General features: G+C 48.6%; 1 protein-coding gene across 1 annotated transcript in view; it reads right to left on the reverse strand.

The window, feature by feature from the left end:
• The window catches only part of PKP4 (plakophilin 4), a gene marked incomplete in the record, with an annotated part of 553,440 nt that overhangs the window by 494,964 nt on the left and 37,703 nt on the right, over nucleotides 1–20,773 (reverse strand). Inside the window, 1 exon segment of the mRNA XM_030210570.1 lies at nucleotides 7,344–7,491.

Raw genomic sequence — 20,773 nt, forward strand, 5'->3', positions numbered from 1 at the left:
GGATAACCTCGGTCGATGGTACTGGAAGCACAGCACCCAGCTGCACGAGCTTCCAGAGAGTAGCTCAAACTACCCTGACCTTTGCATGGAGATTCCAGAAAGCAATCCCGCAGCTCTTGAGTGAACTTCAGCTTGTATCCATCCCGCATGGCACCCAGCCGCACAAACTCAGAACCTGGAACAGAAAGCAGAGAAAGCTCAAACTCCATAAGAGTGTCCAAGCATGGCCACTTAGGCAGCTGAGAGGCCGAGGCTCCTGCAGGGGCAAATGAAGAGGAGAGGCAAGAACCCCCCCCCCAATGGGGAGAGACCAGCAGGAAGACCTGGTGCATAAGGAACATAAATTTGGGGGGAAAAGGGACAGCAGAGTCATCCAGCCCCTTATGCCATGTCCTCTAGAGCCAACATGGAGGCCACTGAACCGTGCAAATAGTTCAGGTCCGCAGGGCCCACCAAAATGGCCCCCACTGGTTCCACCCAAGTCCTGGTGCATGACAAAGAAGAAACTGCGTCCAACAGAGATTCAAGTGGGGAGGCACAAGCACACGTGCCACAAACGTTGCTCTCCGGTTGTAGCACCAGGAGCGGTACTTCACCCCTTCAGCAGCCATGCACTCCCCACTTATGGGTCCAGGTACCAGGTAATCCATCCAGAACCAACTCCAGAAATCTAGGTGCTGAAACATTGTCGGCCCCACTGTCTACCACAGCAATCAGCTGTGCCTGCTCAGGGAAACCGCTGCTCAAAGCGATTTTTTTTTTTTAATGCAAGGAGGCAGGAGATTTGAATCCCAGCAGAACAGCCCAGCACAAAGGGCAACAGGAGAGGCAGGGAGGGACCTGGCAGCCCACCTGGCACCCTCAACCCCAAACTCAACTGGCCCAGGGAACGGTATGAGGGAACGGTATGAGTTAGCACCAACACAGCTACACAGGATAATGTCCATCCACCTGCTAGATAGAGAGAATACTGAAAGAGAGGCTGCTGCACAGGGTTCTATTTGGCAGAGCTCTAGTGTTCTCTAGTTCAATCTGCTGGTAGATAGACATAACCCATTCATCTCTGGATTGATCTGGGGGACACTATGGAAAGTTACTGCACTAACCACTAGGTTGCCCCTCTGCTCTGCAGGGACATCTGTGTGACCAATTCTTGTAAGAATGCTGCCTTATAGACATCCTTGTTACTTGCTTTTTTTGCCATTCATATGTTGGACGTCCTCAGAACATGAACGACCGTCTTTCATATTTTTGAACAGAAAATCCTGATGTATTTCCAGTTGAAAAATGCATGCAAGATGAATGTTAGTTTTGGACGTTTTGAGCTGGATGTCTCTACTCTGACTTGGATGTCCTTTCAAAAATGCCCCACTTAGTTTATTTATTTTCTGAATTTATATCCCACATTTTTCCACCTCTTTGCAGGCTCAATGTTGCTTACAAATACCGTAGTGGCGATCGCCATTTCCAGAATAAGAAATAAGTTTGTTTCAATTGTGTATGTGAGGTTTGAAAACCCATTTAGATTTTCTTGATAATGTAGGATATCATTTTTATATATAAAATAAATAAACTTAGAGCAAAACCAAATATATAAAATATTAAGAAAACATATGACAAAGCAGAGCATTTTGACACACAAATTGTTTTTGCAAAGCAACTAATCTTCAAATAGCACAGAAATCTTTTGCTTGGGTGCTAATAAAATCAGCTTTGAGGAAATGGGAAAATTAGGTTCTTACCTTGGTAATTTTCTTTCCTTTAGTCACAGCAGATGAATCCATTAACTGATGGGTTGTATCCGCCTACCAGCAGCTGGAGATAGAGAACAATGAAAAACCATAGTGCCTCTTCGACGGCTAGCCCCAACTGCCTTCAGTATTTGAGATTTCCAAAGCAGAGTGAACCATAAAAGGTATAATAACAAACTTTTCTCACAGAGAACAATCGCCCCCAGAACAGGAGCATCAAAGGAGGGACGATCTCAACCTCCTGTAGTAGAACATCATGTAGAAATTTTGATAACTGTTTTCCAACTTCTCCCAATGAGATTTATATCTGCATGAAAGATCTGAACAAAAAACAAAGTCAGACAGGGAGTGATCATGGATTCATCTGCTGTGACTAAAGGAAAGAAAATTACCAAGGTAAGAACCTAATTTTCCCTTCTTTGTCATCAGCAGCAGATGAATCCATTAACTGATGGCATGTACAAAAGCAATCCCTACTTAGGGTGGGAACAGGCCACACCATGAGCCAATACTTGAGCTCCAAAAACAGTGTCCTGCTTCGCTGCAACATCCAGCCTGTAATGCCAGGCAAAAGAGAGCTGAGAAGCCCAAGTAGCCGCACTACAGATCTCTTGAAGAGAGAGTGCACCCGTTTCAGCCCACGAGGAGGAAATCGCTCTTGTGGAATGTGCCTTAAACGCTTCAGGCGGAGACCGACCTGAAAGCAGATACGCAGAAAAAATGATTTCCTTGAGCCAACGGGCTATAGTGGCCTTAGACGCCGGGCCTCCACGCCGAGGACCTGACAACAAGACAAAAAGGCGATCAGAAGTCCTGAAGTAATTTGACATCTGTGGATACTGCAACAGCGCCCTGCGGACATCCAGAAGATGTAATTGCCCAAAGGAGTCCGGGAACTCTTCCCTAGAAAAGGAAGGAAGAAAAATGGGCTGGTTCAGGTGAAACGCTGAAACCACCTTAGGCAGGAAGGAAGGCACTGTACGTACCGTTACTCCAGACGCCGAGAATTGCAGAAAAGGGTACTGACAGGACAGCGCCTGAAGCTCAGACACGCGTCTAGCCGATGTTATGGCCACCAAAAAGACTGTCTTGAGAGTCACATCCTTCTACGAAGCTCGCTTAAGTGCCTCGAAGGGCGAACACTGGAGAGCCTAAAACACCAGCCCCAGGTTCCAGGCCGGACAGAGCAACCGGATGGGAGGACGGAACCTAAGCTCCCTTCTGAGAAATCGAGCAATGTCCGGATGAGCAGCAAGGGACAAGCCAGAGACTTTCCCTCGATAGCATAATGCTGCCACTTGCACCCGCAGGGAATTGTAAGCCAGGCCTTTTTGTAAGCCCTCCTGCAAAATGTCCAGCACTGTCGAGACTGTAGCCCGCGTGGGAGTGACTGCCTTTGAAGCACCCCACGCCTCGAATTTGCACCAGATCTGAGCATAAGCTGCGGAGGTGGACCGCTTGGGAGCCTGCAAGAGAGTGGAGATGACCTTGTTAGAGTAGCCCTTGTCTCTCAATTGCGCCCTCTCAATAGCCAGGCCATAAGACCAAATCGGTAGGGATCCTCCATAGACACCGCACCCTGAACCAACAGGTTCGGCACCAGGGGCAAATGCACTGAAGCGTCCACCAACATCCGGTGGAGATCCGCATATCACAGATGCCTTGGCCAACCTGGAGCGATGAGAATCACCAGACTTCGGTGTTGTCGAATCCGCAGTAGGACTCGCCCTATCAAGGGTCAAGGAAGGAACACATACAGGAGTTCCGAGGGCCAGGGTTGAGTCAGATCATGCAACCCCACCAAGTGAGGATCTCTCCTTCTGCTGAAAAAGCGAGGTACTTTGGCGTTTGCACTTGACGCCATTAGATCCATTCCGGGAGTCCCCCATTTGGCACCAATCTGAAGAAACACTTCTGCCAGTTCCCATTCCGCCCGGTTGATTTGATGCCTGCTGAGAAAATCAGCTTGCACATTGCTCTGACCTGCTATGTGGGCTACCGACAGAAGCTGCAACTGTAGCTCGGCACAGTGGCAAATCTGAGCGGCCTCCGCGGCCAGGGCCCTGCACTGAGTGCCTCCCTGACGATTTATGTATGCCATCGTTGTCGTGTTGTCTGACAGAACCTGGACAGCAAGCCCCTCCAGAGTCTTTTGAAAGGCAATAAGAGCCTGGAATATCGCTCTCAGTTCCAAGTGATTGATGGACCACCCCGCTTCCACGGGTATCCACAGACCCTGAGCATAGCTTCCCTGGCAATGCGCTCCCCAGCCCAGAAGGCTGGCATCTGTTATCACCAGACCCCAAGAAGGAAGCGCAAGAGGCATTCCTTGGCGCAGTATCCTGTCGGAGAGCCATCACTCCATACTGAGCCGGGCCACAGGGAGCCATGTTAGTCTGCGTTGATATTCCTGGGACATCGGAGACCATTGTTGAAGCAGGGCAATCTGCAGAGGCCTCATACGCGCTCTCGCCCAAGGCACCACCTCCAAAGTGGCCGTCATCGACCCCAGCAGCTGGACAAAGTCCCAAGCTCGTGGGCGAGGCATCCACAGGAGCAGATTGACCTGATTCTGAAGCTTGCACCGCCTTTGGTTGGGGAGAAAGACAAACCCAAAGGCCGTGTCGAACCGGACCCCCAAACACTCAACAGAGGGGGTCAGGTGACTTTTGGTTATATTGACCACCCAGCCTAGCCCCTGCAGGACTGTCACCACTCTGGCTGTGGCAAGACGACTCTCGGTTGCCGAATCCGCTCTGATGAGCCAGTCATCGAGATAAGGGTGAACTCTGATACCCTCTCACCTGAGGCAGGCAGCTATGACCACCATTACCTTGGAGAAGGTACGGGGAGCTGTGGCTAGGCCGAAAGGCAAGGCCCGAAACTGGAAATGTTTTCCCAACACCGCAAAATGGAGGAACCGCTGGTGAGAAGGCCAGATAGGAATGTGCAAATATGCTTCTTTTAGGTCCAGAGATGTGAGAAACTCGCCTGGCTAAACCGCTGCAATGATGGAGCGCAGGGTTTCCATGCGAAAATGTCGTATTCTGAGGGCCTCGTTCACGCTTCGTAAGTCGAGGATCGGTCTGAAAGACCCGCCTTTTCGAGGCACGACAAAATTAATGGAATAGCGGCCGCAGCTGCATTTGGCAGGAGGCACCGGGGCCACCACTCCAAGGTGCAACAAGACTTGTAAGGTCTCTTCTACCGCCACCCGTTTGACGGCAGTGCCGCACCGGGACTCTATAAACACATCTCTCACCGGGGCACTGAATTCCAGTCGGTAACCTTCTCTGCTCAGGTCCAGGACCCACTGATCCGAGGTAATCTTGGTCCACTCCTCTAGAAAGAGGGAAAGATGTCCTCCTATTGCAGGCATGGAGGAGTGGACCGGCGCCCCATCATTGTGGAGGATGCCCCTGAACCGGCCCCTGCGGAACGTTTGTCCGAGCGAAAGGAATTCCTCTGCTGAAAACGGGTACGTTGAGAAAACCCAGCAGAGCGCCCCGGGCGATATCTGCGAGCTTCACGGAAGCGAGGTCTGGAAGAGGAGGAAAACACAGAACCTTTGGAAGAAGGCCTCGGTCTATCCTCAGGTAACCACTGGGGTTTAGAGTCCCCCAGGTCTTTCAAAATCTTCTCCAATTCCTCTCCAACAGGAGGCCCGAAAGGGTAGCCTCACCAGCCTTTGCTTAGAAGCCATGTCAGCCACCCAATGCCGCAGCTAAAGAAGGCGGCGGGCAGAAACCACCAGAGACATCTGTTTAGCCGAAGCTCTGACCAGATCATAAAGGACGTCAGCCAAAAATGACAGGGCTGACCATCTGCGAGGCAACCTCAGAAAGGGGACCCGCACCATCGGCGGGCTGTTCCACCGCGTGTTGTAGCCAGGAAAGACATGCCCGGGCTGCATAGGAACTGCAAATTGACGCCCTCAAGGGAAGGCCCGCAATTTCAAAGGACCGCTTCAGCGCGGACTTCAGCCGCCGGTCCTGCATGTCTTTCAAAGCGACCCCTCCCTCTACTGGGAGAATGGTCTTTTTTGTCAACGCCGTGACCAATGCATCCACTTTAGGCATCCCCAAAGGGGCCAAGTGCTCCTCACGCAGAGGGTAAAGCTGACCCATAGCCCTGGCCACTTTCAACGGCCCATCAGGGTCAGACCATTGAGCAGAAATAAGCTCTTGGATGGAGTCATGCACTGGAAAGGCCCGAGTAGGCTTCTTAGTACTTGCCATCCTAAGATTAACAGAGGAGGCCTCGCCTTCAGCAGGATCATCAATCGAGAGGGCCTGCAAGGCGTCAGTAATAAGAGCTGGCAGCTCGTCGCAGTGGAAAATCTGGACCGCTTTGGGAACATCCAAATCCAGTGGCAAACAGACACCCTCCTCTGGATAATCCGTCCCTGAGGGCCTGCCAGACCCCTCAGATTCCCCACAGCCCGACCATGGGGGGGGGAGGGGGGGGAGGACATGCGCCACTTTCAGACGGGGAATTTACCCGTCTATGTTTAGCGTGTTTCCAACGCTCGGGGGAGGAAATAACATCTGAAGCCATCCCCGGGGCCTCAGCATCCGGAGGGAAGCCAGGATGCAACGCAGTGTCAGACACCTGCGGCAGAGCTCTTTTCAGCATGAACGCCTTATGCATTAAAAGCACAAACTCAGGGGAGAAAAACTCACCCTGGCCCTTCGCCTCTGAATTAGGAGAAATGGATGTAGGAGCTCCTCTGGCAGCCTCTAAAGGAGGCATCCCCTTGCACTCAGACTCCTCCGCAACCGCGAGGGTCGAGACATGCGGCGCTTCCAAAATGGTGCCCGCTGCCAGCTCCATCGAGCGGGAAGAAACATCGCTCGCCATGCTCATAACTAGCATGAGCGTCTAAGGAGCATGTTTTACACAGCCCCGCTGCTGATCTGTGTTTACCACTACGGGGGCAGCGCTTAATTCCCTGAGCAGCCATCGCCCGAATGGATGGAAATATGGCAATAAAATGGTGGCTTCGCGCCAAAACTTACCCCGTTCGGAACGGCGTCCGCGGTACCTCCCCGGAGGAGCTGTGCACCACTCTCACCTCAGAAGACCGAGTCAACGAGCTCCGGTCAAGCTGCGCAGAACCAGAATCTCTTTGAAAAAGCCTCAGAACAGCCACGCAGTAAAAGCACGCTCTTTTTTTTATTTTTACGCTGTGAGGAAAGTTGGAGGCAGGCAGCAAGAGAGGGACTCCGGGAGGCGGGGGGAATGGGTAAGGCAGGGAAAGGGCGAACCTATATGCCTTTAAAGTGGGCACCACCAACCACAACACCCCTGCTCAACTGGCAAAGCACAGGAGCCACCCCAGGCAGTCTGAAATTCAGGAGCTGATCAAGCTACGTCCACACCTGCTGGGAGATAGAGAAATACTGAAGGCAGTTGGGGCTAGCCGTCCAAGAGGCACTATGGATTTTCAGTGTTCTCTATCTCCACCTGCTGGTAGGCGGATACAACCCATCAGTTAATGGATTCATCTGCTGCTGATGACAAGGAAAGTACAGTTGCTATGATTGGAATAAAAACATACAAACAAGTTAATGATTTAAAAGAATTACCTACCCTTGTTTCTTTTCTTTTAATTCGCCCAAGTCTCTGGACCATTAGAAATTGATATTTTCCTACAGGATTGAAGGCTGAGATATCCACTAGCTTTCATGATGATTTCAAATCTTTCACCCTGACAAAGTACTTCAATCACAAACAGCATCTAGTAAAAAGAGAAATGCAAAACAAGTTGAAAAGGGAGAAATTATGTCTTACTGGATAATTTTATTTTCTTTAGTCACTGACACCATTCTACACAAATGGGTGTTATCCCTTCCTACCAGTAGGTGGAAGTAGAGAAAACTGAATTCTGCCAGGGACATCACAAGCATAAGCAGAGGTGCTCCCTGGAACAATCCAGTATGCATTTTCCCAAGTAGAAGGTCCTTTTGTAACACACCCATGCCCCATCAACCACTGCAGCTGCAATAATAATAAAGAGAGCAAAACACCACAGAATGGCACTTGCCACCCTGCATATATCAGGATATCCATATCACGGGAACCTCGTATGGCTGCCAATCAAAAAATGATTTTTTTAAAAATTTATTTTATGTTCAAAAATGGCCAAAAATCAAAGACGTCCAAATCCAAGGACATCCATATCTACTACTACTACTATTTAGCATTTCTATAGCGCTACAAGGCATACGCAGCGCTGCACATAGAAGAAAGACAGTCCCTGCTCAAAGAGCTTACAATCTAATAGACAAAAAATAAATTAATCAAATCAATTAATGTGTACAGGAAGGAGGAGAGGAGGAGGGTAGGTGGAGGCGAGTGGTTACGAGTCAAAAGCAATGTTAAAGAGGTGGGCTTTCAGTCTAGATTTAAAGGTGGCCAAGGATGGGGCAAGACGTAGGGGCTCAGGAAGTTTATTCCAGGCGTAGGGTGCAGCGAGACAGAAGGCGCGAAGTCTGGAGTTGGCAGTAGTGGAGAAGGGAACAGATAAGAAGGATTTATCCATGGAGCGGAGTGCACGGGAAGGGGTGTAGGGAAGGACGAGTGTGGAGAGATACTGGGGAGCAGCAGAGTGAATACATTTATAGGTTAGTAGAAGAAGTTTGAACAGGATGCGAAAACGGATAGGGAGCCAGTGAAGGGTCTTGAGGAGAGGGGTAGTATGAGTAAAGCGACCCTGGCGGAAGATGAGACGGGCAGCAGAGTTTTGAACCGACTGGAGAGGGGAGAGGTGACTAAGTGGGAGGCCAGCAAGAAGCAGATTGCAGTAGTCTAAACGAGAGGTGACAAGGGTGTGGATGAGGGTTTTGGTAGAGTGCTCGGAAAGAAAGGGGCGGATTTTACGGATGTTGTAAAGAAAGAAACGACAGGTCTTGGCAATCTGCTGGATATGAGCAGAGAAGGAGAGAGCAGAGTCAAAGATGACCCCAAGGTTTCGAGCTGAGGAGACAGGGAGAATGAGAGAGCCATCAACAGAAATAGAAAACAGGGGGAGCGGGGAGGTGGGTTTGGGGGGAAAATGAGAAGCTCGGTTTTGGTCATATTTAATTTCAGGTGGCGTTGAGACATCCAGACAGCGATGTCAGACAAGTACGCTGAAACTTTGGTTTGGATGCAAGTTGAGATATCAGGGGTAGAAAGGTAGATTTGGGAGTCATCAGCATAGAGATGGTAGGAAAAGCCATGGGATGAGATTAATGAGCCAAGGGAAGAAGTGTAGATAGAAAAGAGGAGGGGACCAAGAACAGAACCCTGAGGTACGCCGACAGGCAGAGGGATAGAAGTAGAAGAGGATCCACCAGAATGAACACTAAAGGTGCGGAGGGAGAGGTAGGAAGAGAACCAGGAAAGGACAGAGCCCTGGAATCCAAGTGAGGACAGGGTATCGAGAAGTATGCTGTGATCGACAGTGTCAAAAGCAGCGGAAAGATCAAGAAGAATGAGGATGGAATATTGACCTCTGGAGTTAGCCAGTAATAGGTCATTGGAGACTTTAGTAAGAGCAGTTTCGGTTGAGTGGAGAGGGCGAAAACCAGATTGTAGTGGGTCAAGAATAGCATGTGAGGAGAGAAAATCAAGGCAGTGGCGGTGAACAGCACGCTCAAGTAATTTGGAGAGAAAAGGAAGGAGGGAGATGGGTCGGTAATTAGAGGGACAAGTAGGGTCGAGTGAAGGCTTCTTAAGGTGAGGTGTGACCACAGCATGTTTAAAGGCAGCAGGGACAGTCGCAGTGGAAAGTGAAAGGTTGAGAATGTGACAGATAAAAGGAATAAGAGTAGGAGAGATGGCATTAAGAAGGTGGGTGGGAATGGGATCAGAGGAACAGGTGGTACATTTTGAGGAAGAAACGAGAAGTGTAGTTTCCTCAATAGTAACTTCAGGAAAGGAGGAAAGGGAATGAGGGGAAGGAGAGAGAGGGGAACGGACTAGTGGAGGGAGAGCTGGTGAGGTAGAGAAAGCAAGGTTTATCTTTTGAACCTTGTTGTGAAAGAATTCAGCAAGGGTCTGAGGAGATAATGAAGGGGGAGTTGGGGGAGGGGGCACCTTGAGGAGAGAGTTCAATGTGATGAAGAGAAGTCGAGGATTAGAGCCAAGAGAGTTGGCCAGTTGGATATAATAATCCTGTTTGGCACGTAAAAGAGCAGATTGGAAGGAGGTCAGCATGAACTTAAAGTGTAAGAAATCAGCAAGGGCCCGAGATTTCCGCCAGAGGCGTTCGGCGGAGCGGGTACAGGAACGTAGGTAGCGGATATTAGAAGTCAGCCAAGGTTGGGGTTTTGTACGCCTTACAGGGCGGGTCATCAAAGGTGCAAGAGTGTCTAAGGCAGAGGATAGAGTATTGTTGTAAGAAGAAACAGCCTCGTTGACAGACGTGGATGGTGCCACAGTAGAGAGGAGGTTTGAAACATGGGAGGATAGAGATGAAGGGTCAATATCGTGAAGATTCCTAGATAAGGACATCCATAGTATTTTCGAAAACAAAGATGGACGTCCATCTTTTTTCGAAAATGACCTTTTCCCCGTCTCCGAATTTGGACGTTTTGCAAAGACGTCCAAATTCCAACTTAGACGTTTCTTTCGAAAATGCCCATTAGTGTCATTAACTAAAAAGCAGACATATTTTCAAGATTGCACATTATCACTGACAACTGCTGAGCAAGATGTAAATAGAAACAAACAGTTTGAAATGTCTATATGCGAATGCCAGAAGCCTAAGAAATAAAATGGGAGAGTTAGAATATATTGTTCTAAATGAAAAAATAGATATAATAGGCATTTCTGAGACCCGGTGGAAGAAGGATAACCAGTGGGACACTGTCATACCAGGATACAAATTATATCGCAGTGAAAGGGTTGATCGAATTGGTGGAGTAGCAGCATTGTATGTTAAAGAGGACCGCTAAGGAGGGACTTAAATTGAATAGACTAAAAATTCCACAGGACACAAACAAATCTTGGAATCCCTATGGAAAAATTAGGTTCTTACCTTGGTAATTTTCTTTCCTTTAGTCATACCAGATGAATCCATTACGAATGGTTTGTGTCCACCTACCAGCAGGGGAAGATAGAGAGCACTGAAAACCATAGTGCCTCTTGGCAAGCTAGCTCCATCTGCCTCTCAGTATTTGAAGCTTCCAAAGCAGTGTTACACTGCAAAGTAGAATAACATGGACTTTCCTCTCAGCGAACGAACGCCCCAGAACAGGAGCAATAACACAAAGGAGGGACGAACTCAACCTCCTGTATTACAACAGAAATCCTGAAGACTGTTTTCCAACTTCTCACAATGAGGGAACATATCTACAGGAAAAACTGAACACAAAACAGCATTAATCAATCACTCAAACAATCAATCAGTCAGTCAGGAAGGGCTCATGGATTCATCTGCTATGAATAAAGGAAAGAAAATTACCAAGGTAAGAACATAATTTTCCCTTCCTTGTCATCAAGCAGATGAATCCATTACGACTGGGATGTATCAAAGCAATCCCTAGATAGGGTGGGAACAGGCCACACCACGCGCCAACACTTGTGCTCCAAAATACGCATCCCTCCTGGCAGCCACATCCAGCCTGTAATGGCGGGCAAATGAGAGCTTAGACGCCCATGTCACTGCACTGCACATCTCTTGAAGAGAGAGTGCTCCAGTTTCGGCCCAAGAAGAGGCAATCGCTCTTGTGGAATGTGCCTTAAAGGCTTCAGGCAGAGGCCAGCCAGACAGCAGATATGCTGAAAAAATAGCTTCTTTGAGCCAGCGGGCTATAGTGGCTTTAGACACTGGAGACCCTCTGCGAGGACATGACAACAAAACAAAAAGTTGATCAGAGGTCCTGAAAGCATTTGACATGCGCAGATATTGCAACACAGCCCTTTGCACATCTAGAAGGTGCAATTGCCCAAAAGATTCCGGAAACTCCTCTCTAGAAAAGGAGGGCAGGAAAATAGGCTGGTTTAGGTGAAACGCTGAAACCACCTTTGGCAGAAAGGAAGGCACAGTACATACCATAACTCCGGACTCTGAGAATTGCAGAAATGGGTCTCGACAGGACAGCATCTGGAGCTCAGACACCCGTCTCGCCGATGTAATGGCCACCAAAAAGACCGGCTTTAGGGTAACATCCTTCTCCGAAGCTCACCTAAGCGGCTCGAAGGGCGAACACTGAAGGGCCTTTAAAAACCCAGGTTCCAGGCTGGACACGGAGCCCGTACGGGAGAATGGAGCTGAAGCACCCCTCTGAGAAACCGTGCCACATCTGGATAAGCAGCCAGGGAGAAGCCAGCCACCTTCCCCCGAAAACATGCTAAGGCTGTCACTTGAACACGCAGGGAATTATAGGCCAAGACTTTTTGTAAACCATACTGCAAAACGTCAGGTATCGGCGAGACAGAAGCCCGCACGGGTGTAATCGCTTTAGCAGCACACCAAGCCTCAAACTGGCGCCAAATCTGAGCATAGGCAACGGAAGTGGAATGCGGGCCTGAAGGAGAGTGGAGATGACCTTGTTGGAATAGCCCTTGTCTCTCAATTGCGCCCTCTCAATAGCCATGCCATGAGACCAAAGCGGCAGGTGTCCTCCACGGTTACCGGCCCCCTGTGACAACAGGTTCGGTACCAGAGGCAAAGGAAGGGGAGCCTCCACCAGCATCCGTCGGAGGTCCACATACCATTCCCGCCTGGGCCAATCCGGGGCAATGAGAACCACCTCTCCTTGATGAAGCCGAATCCGCAGGAGTACTCTCCCTATCAAGGGCCAAGGAGGGAACACATACAGGAGGCCCTGAGGCCAGGGTTGAGCCAAGGCATCCAACCCCGCCGAGCGAGGATCTCTCCATCTGCTGTAAAAGCACAGGACTTTGGCATTTGCGCTTGACGCCATAAGATCCGCTATGGGCGTCCCCCGTTTGCCACAGATCTGAAGGAACACTTCGTCTGCCAGTTCCCACTCCGCTGGGTCGATTTGATGCCTGCTTAGATAATCGGCTTGCACGTTGCTCTGACCTGCAATGTGAGCTGCTGACAGAAACTGCAGATGTAGCTCGGATCAGTGGCCTCTGCGGCCAGTGCCTGACACTGAGTGCCGCCTTGTCTATTTATGTAAGCCACCGCTGTCATATTGTCCGACAGAACTCTGACAGCTAGTCCCTCCAGGGTCGTGTGAAAGGCCAAAAGTGCCTGTAACTCCAAGCTATTGATGGACCACTCCGACTCCTCGGATGTCCAGAGACCCTGGGCATGCCTTCCCTGGCAATGAGCTCCCCAGCCCTTCAGGCTGGCATCTGTTACCACCAGGCACCAATCGGGGAGCACCAGCGGCATTTCTCGCCGCAGCATGCTGTCTGAGAGCCACCACTCCATACTGAGGCGGGCCGCAGGGAGCCACGCGAGTCTGCACTGATAATCCTGAGATATTGGAGACCAACATTGAAGCAGGGAACACTGCAGAGGTCTCAGGTGCGCTCTCGCCCATGGCACCACTTCCAAGGTGGCCGTCATCGACCCCCAACAGCTGGACTATGTCCCAAGCTCGTGGGCGAGGCATCCTCAGGAGCAGTCGGACCTGGTTCTGAAGCTTGTACCGTCTTTGCTCGGGTAGAAAGACATAGCCCGAGGCCGTGTCGAACCGGACCCCCAAATATTCTAGAGATTGAGAGGGGGTCAGGTGACTTTTGGGTACATTGACGACCCAGCCCAGAGATTGAAGTACTGAGACTACTCTGGCTGTTACATGATGACTCTCTTTTGCAGAGTCCGCTCTGAAGAGCCAGTCGTCGAGGTACGGGTGAACCCGGATACCCTCTCGCCTGAGAAAGGCAGCTACTACCACCATTACCTTGGAAAATGTTCGGGGAGCTGTGGCGAGGCCAAAAGGCAAGGCCCGAAACTGGAAATGTTTTCCCAACATCGCAAACCGGAGAAACCGTTGGTGCGGGGGCAAAATAGGAATGTGCAAGTAGGCTTCTTTCAGGTCCAGAGACGTGAGAAACTCTCCTGGCTGTACTGCCGCAATGACGGAGCGCAGGGTTTCCATGCGAAAATGCTGCACTCTCAGTGACTTGTTGACTTTCTTTAAGTCAAGTATGGGCTGAAAAGATCCTCCTTTGCGCGGCACCAAAAAGTAAATGGAGTAACGGCCGTAGCCGAGCTCGGCGGGAGGCACAGGGACCACCGCCCCGAGGTGCAACAAGCCTTGCGAGGTCTCCTCTACCGCCGCCCGTTTTACGGCAGAGCCGCATCGGGACTCCACAAACACGTCTCTCACCGGGGCATTGAATTCTAATCTGCCAGAACGTGAACAGCGTTTAAAAACCTCTGCAGCCATCGCCGAAAACGGCGGAAAATTAAAAATGGCAGATTCCCAAAAAACGTCCCGATCACGGGCCCTCCCCGGAGGAGCTAAAAGACTCTCTTACCTCACCAGACCGAGCCCCAGAGCTCCGGTCATGCTGCACAGACAGAAGAAAGCCTCAGAATCGCACAGCTAAAAAGCGCGTTGCTTTTTTTTTTTTTTAACGCTGTGAGGAAAGTTTGAGGCAACAGCTACAGAGGCACTCCGGAGGTTCAGGAGAGTGGGAAAGGCAGGGAAAGGACGAACCAATGTGCCTGCATCCACAGAAAAGAGTGTAGGAAAGGCAGGGATAGGGCAAACCTATGTGCCTGTAAAGTGGGCACCACCAGCCACAACACCCCTACTACAACTGGCAAAAAGCACAGGAGCCACCCCTGGCAGATTTCTGAAGGAGATGAATAAGCTGCTTCCAACCCTGCTGGGGAGATAGAGAATACTGAGAGGCAGATGGAGCTAGCTGGCTAACAGGCACTATGGTTTTCAGTGCTCCCTATCTCCCCCTGCTGGTAGGTGGACACAACCCATTCGTAATGGATTCATCTGCTTGATGACAAGGAAATGTCCTCTTAAAAGAGGATGTATGGTAGCTCTATGTGATACTCCTCTCCAGTTCAAGAAAACATGTCACACTAATAGCCTCTTTAATCCACTTGGCTAACAAGGACTTAAAACCTGCTTCTCCCTTCACAGCCTACTACGCAGAACAAAAACAATCCAACCTACTGAATGGGTTCATAACCTTCAAGTAAATGTAGCGAGCCCCTATCCTGTAATTAGGGCCCATAAAGGTCAGTTCTGTCACGTTTAGGGAAGGCCAAAAAACAAAACGGCTTAACTGAGATGAAAAAAATTACTTTAGAAAAAAGAAACCACCATATGCAAAGTGTACGAATCCACAGAAAGATTTCTACACGAAAATGGTACATTTCTGAATTGAAGGGCCTAAATAACGAGCGATCTTTAAAGGATGTTTTTGGTAGCAAAATCCTTCAAGGTGACCTGCCTCAGCGATTCAAAGGGGGACACAATCAAGATATTCAGGACCACCTTCAGATCCCACTATGGGACAACAAATCTAAGAAGGGAATGATCTGCTTGGCTTCATGCAAGAAATGCACCACATCTTGATAAGCTGTTAAGGAGACACTTTCCACTTGATCCCTGTAACAGGACAGGGCCACAACCTACACTCTCAATGAACTGAAGGACAGACCATGCTCAAGCCCATCCTGCATAACAGGGATATTGGTACAATCCACAGACAGGCCCTGACCCTTGCACCAGGACACAAATACCCACCAGATCTGTATGTAGGCCACAGAGATGAAGATCAAGTCTTAATCAGGGTGGCCACTACTGATACAGAATAGTCTTGCGCATCAATCTATGTCATTTGAGAAACAAGCCAGAAGGGGTCTAGATAATCCATGAAAATAGGGCCTTGGTGAAAAAGCCCTGGGCCTTGAGAAAACAAGATGCATATCTTCCACCAGGAGCCACCAGAATCACCGGAAGGATGACTTGCTATCCTGTGCAGCACCTGACCGATGAGCAGCTAAGGAGGAAAAAACACGTAAACTGAACTGTCCAAAGGCCACAGTCAGATCAGAGAATCAATGTCCTGGCCTCAAAAGATCCCATCAACTAAAAACTGAGTAACTTTGGCATTCTGGTGAGATAGAAAACTTGTGGGCCCCTACAATCAACTGAAGTAGTACTTAGGGTTCTAGCTCCAACTTGCCTGGATCCAGCACATTCTGACTGATGAAGTCTACCTGAATATTTCACCCAAGCTCTTTAAGCAGCTGAGAGCGCCACGAAATAAGCCTCTACCCACTGACAGGCATCTGCTGACACATTGTCAAAGGACATAAATCACTACTCCTGTCAACCTCTTTAGAGCTAGACGAACGGCTCTGGCTTCCAATCTGTTCAACAAGGCCTGCCATGACCAAGACCCTTGTGCTACCTCTCCCTGACAGTGTACCTACCCAGTCAGCCTGAGAGACAAGCACTGGCTGGGACCACCATCCAATCAGGAGCTTCCAGATTCATCCCCTTGATGGAACACACCACCAAGAGTCTTCTTGACTGACAAGGGGGGCAGGGGTGTTGTGGAAAAGACAACACGTACTGCTGACAGTTGGGAACTATCTGGTCAGAAGAGCCCACTGAAAGAGCTTATTTTTATTTATTTATTGCATTTGTATCCCACATTTTCCCACCTATTTGCAGGCTCAATGTGGCTTAATCTGTAATGGCTTCGCCATTCCAGGATATCAGATACAATAAGGTGTTACAAAAAGATCCAGAATGAGAAAAAGATCTACGTAGATAGTTATAGAAAGATGACTTTCAGAATAGGGTGGGTTGGTGAAGTGTTATAGTTAAGCTATGGGATTCTCTTTGTAGGCCTTGTTGAAGAGGTAGGTTTTCAGAGATTTATGAAAGCTTCATTTGTGTCCTCTCCCAAGAGCTGCTACCATAAATCCCAGTAGCTAAAAATAATCCCAGTCTGGGCTACCTGGGCACAAAAGGTATAGAGATGCCTGAGTAGCAAATCCAGCCTACCCCTGGACAGAAAGACCTTTCCAACATCTGTATTGAAATGAGCTCCTGAATACTCCAGGCAGCAAGATAGTCAGGTTGCTTTTGCATAATTTTCCGCTAAATACAGGCTCTCCAACATTGAATCGTCCTGAGATTGGCTATTCTGATCTGTGTTTTTAACTCAGCTTTGATTTGCCAGTCAACTAGGTAGGGATCCCTGGTCTGCGCAGAAAGGCCACCATGTCCGCTTGTTGAGGATGGTACAACCTAGATGCTACGAAAGGTGCCTTTCAGTACCACACATCAGTTGTAAATTTTTTGCTGCAGATATTTAAACATGGATGAGGGGGGGAAGGGGAAAGTGTGAGCAAGATGGTGTAAAGGTGCCTTTTGGCACCATCCTTTGCCAACTGTTTCAATTATTGTTCTCTGTTTCCTTCTGTTGCTCTGTAACAAACTACTAGAAAAGATGGAGCAGGGATGCTTTGGAAGGGAGCACTGGTCAACATTATGCAGCTTTTAACATTTTATCATAAAAAGTAGTAGGGTATTTTCTTTTGGAGGCTGGATTCTCTGAAAATAGACCCACTGAGTTTTTGAAGTGGTCCAAGATGTTTTCTTCCTGCATTCCAACCTTAGCAAATCTGTTTATTTTTTGTTTTTTTGAAGAGGGACTTTCAAATAGACAGCTAGACATTGATACTGTAATTCCTTCCCACATGCCATATGTTGTAACGTGTAAACAATGTACAACATGAACAGGCTGAACTTGTCAAGATCTTGGCAGGTTTAAGAACACAGTAGTATGTTTTCATAGCAACCATGAATGAAACCAACATCCTACTAATGTCTAGTAATATCCCGCAAATGAGGAACATTACAGAGAATTTTATACTAGCACAACTCCAACACTATACCAGTTCATCAACTAGGCCTTTCAAACTAATGCTTTCTTTAAGAGATACTACATAAAACAAAAGGCACCAGGAGAAAGCTGTATCTTCATTCTAACACTAAGTCATAAATTATTGAACTTTCTATCTTCAGGCATAATACCCCCCACCCACCTTAAAAGGAACCTTCAAAACTCAGGCTGGGGCATTACTTACCAAACATTTTCATGCTGCGACCCCATATCACAGCTGCAGCAACAGCCATGACTCTGTCAAGATGTGTCAAAGATGCACCTATATAGATCCTATCCAAGTTGTGACCTCAAATGCAGTTTGCATGACCCCACTTTAGGTTATGGATCACAGTTAAGGTAGTGCCTAGTGCTGGTCTAGGAGTCACTTGCTAACAGTTTCATGCAATCAGCCCTAGATGATTTTTATATTATATACACATATATAAAACTTATAGTAAAAAGAAATCAGCTTCATTCTTCAAGTTATAATATACTGCAGTACGTCTTATTCGCTGGATTGTATATTTTTTAATTCTCATTTAGTTTTAACACCAATACCTGAAGTGCAAGGTCATGATCTTTCATCTGCTGCTAATTTTAGGCCTATGGCAGGCATTTCATTTTTTACCAAAATTTTGGAAACTCTTGTAAGTAAACAACTGGCTTGATATGTGGACAAATTTTCTTGTTTATATCCCTCACAGTTTGGGTTTCAATCCCCGCATAGCACAGAAACCTTATAACCTACTTTAGTCACTGAGGTTAAGAGTTGCTTTAGCTTGGGTAAACAAATCATATTGCTCCAGTTTGACATCTTGGCAGATTTCTATTCAGTAGACCATTTATAAGGTAAAATTAGTTCTTACCTGATAATTTTCTTTCCATTAGTCCCGACAGATCAATCTAGAGACTGGTGGGTTATGTCCCTCTGCCAGCAGGTGGAGATAGAGAGAACTCCGAGGTTCACTATATGTGGGCATGTGCAGCCACCCAAACCTCATTATTGTTGCTACCAAAGCCACGTGGATCTTCAACTCACCATTTAACTCGTATTCCTGCGGTTTCAGAAATACTAAAAACATCCTGCAACCGCCAACGTGGGAGGAACTCATGCAGCTCATAGGAAGTAAAAAGATTCGCTCCAACCTTCGCAGAACAACAAAACTCTGCAACTGCAAAACTATAAACACAAACCAGAAGCATCAAACGATACTAGCAGAAATCTCTGGGTGGGCCTCTTGATTGATCTGTCGGGACTAATGGAAAGAAAATGATCAGGTAAGAGCTAATTTTAGCTTCCATAGCGTCCCACAGATCAATCCAGAGACTGGTGGGATGTACCCAAGCAATTAGGGCGGAACACAGAGATACCAGCCTGCAAGACCAAAGCTCCAAAAGCGGCGTCAGTTCGCGCTGCTACGTCCACCCATGCACGGACGACCAAGTCGCTGACTTGCAAATCTCCTCGAAAGAAACTAACCTTGACTCTGCCGTCGAAGTCGTCTGTGCTCTAGTGGAATGCGCCCGTAATTGAGCAGGAGGACCTTTCCCCAAAGCAATGTAAGCCAAAGAGATTGCGTCTTTAACCCAGCGAGCAACAGTGGCCTTCGAGGCCTGTTGTCCTTTCATTTGACCCGTGAACAGCACACAAAGATGACCTCCAAGTACCTGATGAGAACCCATCTCACATCTAGACACCGTAGAGCTCGAAACTCTGCAGGATAGTCTTCCCTACGAAAAGCGGGAAGACATAGCTGTTGATTAACATGAAAATGGGAAACAATCTCTGGAAGAAAAGAAGGAACCGTCCACAACGTAACCCCTGCCGCCGTAAAACGGAGAAAGGGATCTCTACAGGACAGAGCCTGGATCTCAGACACTCTCCTCGCTGAAGAAATAGCGCCCAAATACACCGTTTTCAAGGTCAAATCCTTCACCAAAAGAAGAGACAGAGGCTCAAAGGGTGGCCGCTGAAAAGCCCGCAACACCAAATTAAGATTCCACGTTGGAAACAGAGAAATACTCGGAGGGCGCAACTGATTCACACCCCGTAAAAACCAGACGATATCCGGGTGCGATGCTAGAGATGACCCCTGAAGACGACCTCGAAAACAAGCAGTCCGCCACCTGAACCTTCAGGGTTCTCAAGGAGAGACATTTTTCCAGACCATCCTGTAAAATGGCCAAAATAGAAGCTACCGAAGCTGACTCTGCAGACAGACCTGCCGCTTCACACCACGACTCAAAGGTCCGCCACACTCGAGCGTAAGCTGCAGAAGTGGAACGCTTCCTAGCCCTTAACATAGTAGCAATGACTTTGTCTGGATATCATTTTTTCCTTAATCTTGCCCTCTCAATAGCCAGGCCGTAAGACCAAACGGGGAGGGATCCTCCATAACGATGGGACCCTGGCGTAACAACCCCCAATGATCCGGCAGTCGCAACGGACTGTCGGCCATTAGACGGACTAGGTCGGCATACCAAGGACGTCTGGGCCAATCCGGAGTCACCACAATCACCCGACCTGGGTGACGAGCTACCCAACCTAAGAGCCTGCCTATCATGGGCCACGGCGGAAACACATACAATAGGTTGGATCGGGGCCACGGCTGCAGAACAGCATCGATCCCCCGAGCTAGGGGATCCCTGCGTCTGCTGAAGAATTGAGGCACTTTTGCATTGGCCCCCCCGCGCCATGAGATCCATGGCTGGAACTCCCCACCGGCCCGTTATCAGCAAAAACGCAAGGGCAGAGCTCCCACTCCCCCAGATCCAGCACGTGACGACTTAGAAAGTCCGCTTCGACATTCAGCGTTCCCGCTATGTGAGCCGCCAAAATGAGGAGCAAGTGCCTCTCCGCCCACAGAGAAGGGACGCCTCCTCGGCTAGAGCAGCACTCTTGGTGACCCCCCTGATGGTTGACATAAGCTACCGCTGTCGCATTGTCGGAAAGAACTCAAACCGGTTTTACTACTACTACTATTTAGCATTTCTATAGCACTACAAGGCATACGCAGCGCTGCACAAACATAGAAGAAAGACAGTCCCTGCTCAAAGAGCTTACAATCTAATAGACAAAAAAAAAAATAAAGTAAGCAAATCAAATCAATTAATGTGAACGGGAAGGAAGAGAGGAGGGTAGGTGGAGGCGAGTGGTTACAAGTGGTTACGAGTCAAAA

This window comes from Microcaecilia unicolor, chromosome 7 (assembly GCF_901765095.1).
Source record: "Microcaecilia unicolor chromosome 7, aMicUni1.1, whole genome shotgun sequence".
Lineage (NCBI taxonomy): Eukaryota > Metazoa > Chordata > Amphibia > Gymnophiona > Siphonopidae > Microcaecilia > Microcaecilia unicolor.